The following is a 7,223-nucleotide window of genomic DNA, read 5'->3' as shown; positions in this document are numbered from 1 at the left end:
TGGCTGGCATGTGGTGCTGGGGGATTGAACCGTGGTCCCTGTGCTTTGCTAAGCTTGTTCTAAGTAGGTGCTTTAGACCACTGCGCCATCTCACCAGCCCCTAAAACTTGTACTTTTAAGAAGACAGCAGCTTCTGGAACACAAAGTTCCCAAAGCTGAGCCATAATCAGTATTCCCTTGCTTAATTTCTGTTCTTTGTTTCCTTTCAGATCCAGCTCTCACAAAGTTCCTGAATGATACGCTAGTTGGGTAATTTAGCTTAGTTGATAAGTTACCAGCTGAGACTTGATCTTAAGATCAAAGAATTTGAAGAATGCTTAGGCCACGCATCTTAAAAAACAGTAACATAACTGGGTTCATTCCTTTTAGGTCTGTAAAATAGGCCATTATCTGTCTGCGGGATGGACTAACATTTTTTCTTTTTCGTATAAGCTAAGACAAAGACAAAACTCTTTGTAGACTCACACATTCCTTAGAGAAACAGAAATGTCTCTTCCAGAAAATAGTGTGCCTCACTCTTTTAAAAATCATTTACTTACTTATTTATTCATGTGGTACAGGGTCTCACTGCACAGCTCGGACGTATAGCAATCCTCCTGTCTCAGCCTCCCCGGTACTGGGATCACAGGTACGCGCCATCATGCCTTGTTTCAGCACAGCACACTCAGGGGTCCAGGGCCCACATGACATGTGGTGCCGGGGATCGAACTTGGTCCTTGTGCTTGCCAGGCTGGCACTCAGACAGCCGAGCTGTCTCCCCAGCTCTGTGCCTCACTCTTGAGTGCCTACATTTTTATTTCTTTGCCTGTACTTTCCTGTTTTGTTTTGTTTTGCTTGGCTTTGTTTTATTTTGTGTGAGAGAGTCTCACTAGATAGCCCAGGCTGGTCTCAAACTGAGTTGATCCTCCTGACTCAGCCTACCTCTGGAGTGCTAGAAATGTAGCTCAGTGAGAAAGCCCCTGGCTCAAGCTGGAGTACTAGAACACACACACACACACGCTCACACACTCACACACTCACATACTGTAAAAAGGCAACCTACAAAAATGAAGAAACATTTTTAAATAATATATCTAGTTATTGAATAAAGATTTCTAACAGTTTGATAATAAAAAAGACTTTGTCTATCCAATCTATCTATTTATCTGTGCTCTATGCATCTAATCTAGCAGTCCAGGGCACTGAACCAAATGCCTAACACTCGATTCATTTTTTTTTTTTTAAATAGGCAAAAGAATTGATTTTTATAGAAAAAGAAGGTACAAATATCTAAAGAGTCAATAAAAAGATGCCTAAAATTATGAGTATTAAAGAAACACAACAAACTGCAAGGCTATGGGAAAATGGAGAAAACCCTGCTGGTCAGAATATAAAATGATACAGTCACTTTGCAAAATACTCTGGCAGATACTCAGAAGTTTGGACATAGAGTTAGCATGTGATTCAGCCATTCCAATTCTAGCTATCTACTATGAGAAAAGAAAACGAGTTCACATAAAGATTTTCATGTGACTCTTCAGAGCAGCAGTAGTCACAGTAGCCAAGAAAATGGAAGCTACACAAATATCCACCAAGTAGTGAATGGATCAAATAAATGTAGTATATCCATATAATAGACTCTTACCTGACAGTGGAAAGGAGTGAAACACTGAGACATAGTATAACATGAACAAACCTCAAAAACATTAAGCTCAGTAAAAGAAGCTAGATACACAACTTACATTGTGTCTCAAGTAGGTAGATCCCATACAAGGAAGAAGGAAGATTATTTAATAATAATTTTTAAATGTGCCATGAAGGTCCAGCAGAGGCCTGGAGAATATCAAATGTTAAAATATTCTTTGTAACATCCTAGTAGGTATAAAACAGAATTTCATGGCTTTATTTTCCATCTCCGTGACGACTAATGATATGGGTCATCTTTTCGTGTGCTTATTGGCTATTAGAGTATCTTACTTGGAAAAGTAGCTACTCAAGTCCTTTTGTCATTTTTTAAAATTTGATTTGTTTGCCTTTTTGTATTAAGTTATAAGTGTTCTTTGCTAGGTTCTTAGCAGATCTATGAGTTGCAGATATTTTTTGCCATGCCAAGGGTTATCTTTTCACCTTGCTTTCTTTTTGGTGATACCAGGGATTGAACCAAGGACCTTTGCATTCCCACCAATCTTTGTTGTTTATTTTAATTCAGGGTCTTACTGAGTCACTAGGTTGCCCAGGTTGGGCTCAGATTTGTGGTTCTCCTGCTCTCTCAGCCTCCCAGAGTGTTGGGGTTATAGGCCCAGTTTCTTTTCACTTTTTTGAGAGATTCTTAGATACAAAATACTTTTAACTTAGGTACATTTAAATTATGTATTTTTTTCTTTTGTTGCTTATACATTTTTGTGTCACAGCTGAGAAACCATGGCTAATTCCAAGGTTATGATGATTTATTTCTGTGTTTAGAGTTTCATAGTTTTAGCTCTTACATGTAGGACTTTGATGATTTGAGTTTATTTTTATGCCTGATACAAAGTAAGGGTCCAACTTCATTCTTTGGTGTATGAATATCTACCATCCCAAACCATTTGTTGAAGACTATTCTTTGCCTACCATATGATCTCAGCATCCATGTCAAAAATCAGTTGAACAGTTATGCATATTCTAGTACTTGTTTATATTCCCTTGATATATAGATTTAACTTTTTATAGTACCGCAGTATCTTGTTTGTTTTCATTTTGGTCCCAGGTGGTATAAGGTGGCCCTGAACTTGCCATGTAGCCCAGGATGGCCCCAAATTTAGAACTCGCTCCTATCTCTGTCTCTGTCTCTGTCTCTGTCTCTGTCTCTGTCTCTGTCTCTGTCTCTGTCTCTCTCTGTCTCTCTCTCTCTCTCTGTCTCTCTCTGTCTCTCTCTGTCTCTCTCTCTCTCTCTCTTTGTCTCTCTGTCTCTGTCTGTCTGTCTGTCTGTCTCGCTCTCGCTCTCACTCTCTCTCTGTCTCTCTTTCTCTCTGTGTGTGTATTTGCAGTGCTGGGGATGGAACCTAGGAGTTGGCACATTCTAAGTGAGCACTCCACCACTGAGCTACATCTCCCGCTCAATAAATTTGTTTTTATAATTCTGGGGATTAAATAAAAGAGGCTTTGCACTGAAATACTTTCCCAACCCTTTTTTATTTCTTATTTTGAGACTTATGTAAGTTGGGTAGGGGAGTCCCTAAATATGTTAAGTATCAAACCACACTGGATACAAACAATTCTGACTACTTCCATGCTTGTTAAACTTTAATTATGCATACATATCACCTGGGTATTTGTTAACTTGCCGACTGAATAAATCTGGGTGGGGACACTGAGAATCTCAATTTTAACAATCTCCCAGGTAATGCTATTTCTGGACCTCGCTTTGAGTACAAGGTTACAGAGTTGTGATACTCAGAATAGTTTTATAGAGACACTAGGATGTGGTGGCACACACCTGTAATCCCAGCCCTTGGCTGAGGTAGGAGGATACCTCATGAATTCAAGGTGAGGCTGGGCTACAAAGTGAGTTCAAGGCCAACCTGGATTGTATAGTGAGACCTGTCTCAAAAAATCAAAAAGATATAGATAGATAGATGGATAGATAGATGATAAATATTATATATAATATAAATATAAAGATTCTGATCAGTTGAACTAAGGTTTTTGGCATAATTTTTTAAAATGACTTCCAGATAGTGCTAATGACTCCTCCGTGGAATGTTTAACAAGTGACAGCATCAGTTATTTCCAATTCATTAATGATGTCTTGAATCAGCAAGGATTCATCCAGTCATGTTGGTTTATTCAAATTTCCATTTATTTATTTATTTATTTATTTATTTTACTTTTAATATTTTATTTTAAAGAGAAAAAACAAATAATAGGAGATTAATAATGGTTAATATATTGCATATTATCATCATATTAATTGCTCATATTATAAGATATAGGCATGTATCACTGATCAAATAATATAAGCAAAAATTTGTTTTCAATCGAGTAAAGGTCAGTAGTATAACTGTCTTATCTATTATCTATATTTGTTGTTGTTCATTTGTTTTGTTTACCTTCCTTCTTACTAATAGTGTTTAGACAAGATATCATGTCTGCATCTTTTACTATGAATAACTACTATGAAGACAACAATATGTAATGTATTAATTATTGTAACTGTCCTACTAACCTGTTTTGAAACTGTCTCATTGCTATCTCTTTCTCAATAAAATTGATTAAAAAAATAAAGAAAGCACAACTGGGATGGGGAAAGGACAAAAGAAGGAAGGTAAAAGAAACAAATGTTTATTCAGATTTCAACTTCAAAAAAAATTTCAACCTCAATATTTGTATGTTTTATTTTAGAGAAATTATGTATATGAATTCTCCAATTTCCAAAAGGTTTTAGCATCTTCTAGAAATTTCTATTTTCTTTCTGCTGGATTTTCAGTGGGTTTCTAACTAATAAAATTAAACTTTGAATAACATCCTTTCCACAAATTTCACACTATGTGCTTATTTTGGAACTAGACAATACCAAAAGAGAGCTAAATTAGGTAGTCTAGACAAGGAAGAAAAATCTTTTTTCCGTTTATATTTTATTAGAGGTGACTTGCTGATCACATGATATGTTACAATTACCCAGAATAAAAAAAGAATAAGTAGTTTTTGAAACGCTTCTTTGTTCCTGTTTCATCCTTGCCAGCATCCGCTTCCTCCTCTTTGAAATTTTTCCAAAGCAAACCTCAGTCATCAGCTCGTTTCCTGTATAAATATTTCAGTATGTATGACTTAAATAATCAAAATACTGGCAAAACGCTTTTGAAATAAGCAACAATCCCCTAATACCATCAAACATCCAGTTATGTGATCAACAATTGATCATATTTCAGTTATTTAATAATTTTTTAATAATCTTTTAAAATCACAATTCTAGTAACGGGCATGTGATTATTTTTATCTTTTAGATCTCATTTCACCTAGAGCTTTCTTCAGACCTATTATTTTCTAACACCTTACCGGTGGGATAACCAGGTGATCCCATTAAACACCCTGCATCTTGGATTCTGCTGAGTCTAACTCCACTGAGTTTTAACATGTTGCCCTGTTCTCTCCATTTCCTGTGCATTGTGAATCTGATAAAGACCCAAAAAAGAAATGCAGGTGGCTGGGGAGATGGCTCAGTAGAATAAGTGCTTGCCTGGTAAGTACAAGGGCCTGAGTTCAATCCCTGGTTCTGCCAAAAAAAAAAAAAAAAAGGAAGAAGAAGAAGAAGAAAAGAAATGCATTAAACATTAATAATGCCCTACCATGTTACACTTTTCAGGTGTGCGTAAAAGCAATACCATCTTCAGAAGGATCTGATGTGTTGAAGTTGCCCAGTTCTGGTTAGAAGGAGGACACACAGTGGAGGTTAAGATAATCATTGTGAGCAAGATGGTATAGGAGAAAGCTCTCAAAATGGTATAGGAGCTGCTTTTCCCCTCACCTCTTGCAGCCTGCTCCAGGTTTACTCTGGATGGAATCATAATGATCACCCCTCTCCTTCAGGCCACTCGCCTTCAGGTGAACTGCTCTTTCTGTAGTTCAGCAGCTCCACATTTCTGGCTGGTTCCATCACACCACCTGCAGCCATTAATAACCCTAGGCTGCTTTCCCCTCCTCTGTTAAGTGACTGTAGGGAGTGCCATAGGCAGCCACAGGTACGTGTTTAGAAAGGAGCACCAAAGCAGTAGGAACAGACGCCATAGGAGACCACTTCCTCCTGAAGTTTGTTGTTCTAGACCTGCCAGAGCTGAGTTGCACCACAGAAGCGCCTTGACATACACTAAGGTCACACTGCAACAAACCTATTGAAAGTTGAAAATATAGTACAAACATATTTATTCTGTTTATGATGAAAAAGCATCACAATTAGAAAAACACAGTTACTTCCTCTTTTGATCGTAATGCTGACTGGGAGCTGTGCTCACTACAACTGCTGGCCAGGTGAGAGAGAGCTGCGCTGCCTATGCAAACCCCAGGGGGAAGATCTAAATTCAGCATTCTAAGTGTGGTTTCTCCTCAACGCACACTGCCTTCACACAAGCATAAATTTGAAGAATTATGAGTTGAACAACTCTAAGTTGGAAACTCTCTCTCTGTATATCAATGGGTTGTGGGAAATGCCCTTGGCAATTGGAGGAAATAGCAGAAATAGGTTATAAAAAGTAGAAAGCCCCATGCTCCTTTTCTGAAGTAGTCATAAAAATTACCTGACTTTCCATGGAAACACAGGACTTATGATCCTGATGACAGGGGTCCTGCCCTATCCTTGGAGGAAAGGAATGAAGGCAAGAGATGCCAAGGGGAAACTGAACCAACAAGCCTTGATAAGCCCCCCCTTCCTTTCAGTTTACTACCATTAGAACATACCTTCTTGTCCTCTAATCATAGTTTTCTGTATGACTAACCATAGAGTTACCCAGTTTTTCTGGTTTCTTTGGATCTCTTTTTCTGAAGGCTCCTGTGTCATGTAAAACTTAACTGTTTATGTTTTTCTGTTGTTAATCTGTCTTTTGTTGTCGGGGTTTTAGCCATGAACTTTGTGATGAGTAATGAAAAGATACTGTTTTTTCTCTTCTAAAATGTGATTTATAACTTACAGTGAACATTGCTGAACATGTCCAGGTCTCAGTGGCCGTTTTTCACTTAGTCAGATTCAGGCTCCAGCAGGTCTAACAGCCTCATGCTGCCTTTGGTTAATTAATGGCATGTGAGAAATCACACGGACGAAGACTGTGGGAAAGACTGGATTTGGTTTCTTTTAGGTGCAGGCAGGCTGAAATCAGAGCAACATCAGTGAATATCTGGAGGGGAGGCTAAGTATATATATGATTTGGGGCTGTAGTCCCAAGGAATCTGGGCAGAATGTGTGAGGTGAAAGCTGCAAGGACGACCGGCTCAGGTGTTCACGGAAAGCTGGCTCTTCCTTCAGTAGGGAGATAGCAGGTCTCCTGTGTAGGAAAACTTATTGGGAAACAAGAATGGAGAATAGGAATGGGGAGTGGAAATAGCTTCTGAGAGACAAGGAGGGGTCTCAAGTGGCTTGCCTGTCCTAAATTTCTTTATGGCTATCAGTTCTTTTTGCTGAGGGCAGTATGGATTCCTGTTGTTTGTAGAGGGCCCCATGTTCATTGGGAAGGTGTTTCTCAGGTCAGACCTGACACTTCTTCTTCTGCTTCTGCTTC

The sequence above is a fragment of the Octodon degus genome, unplaced genomic scaffold, assembly GCF_000260255.1.
Source record: "Octodon degus isolate 3935 unplaced genomic scaffold, OctDeg1.0 scaffold00038, whole genome shotgun sequence".
NCBI classification, from domain to species: Eukaryota; Metazoa; Chordata; class Mammalia; order Rodentia; family Octodontidae; genus Octodon; species Octodon degus.
This window is presented reverse-complemented; position numbering follows the sequence as displayed.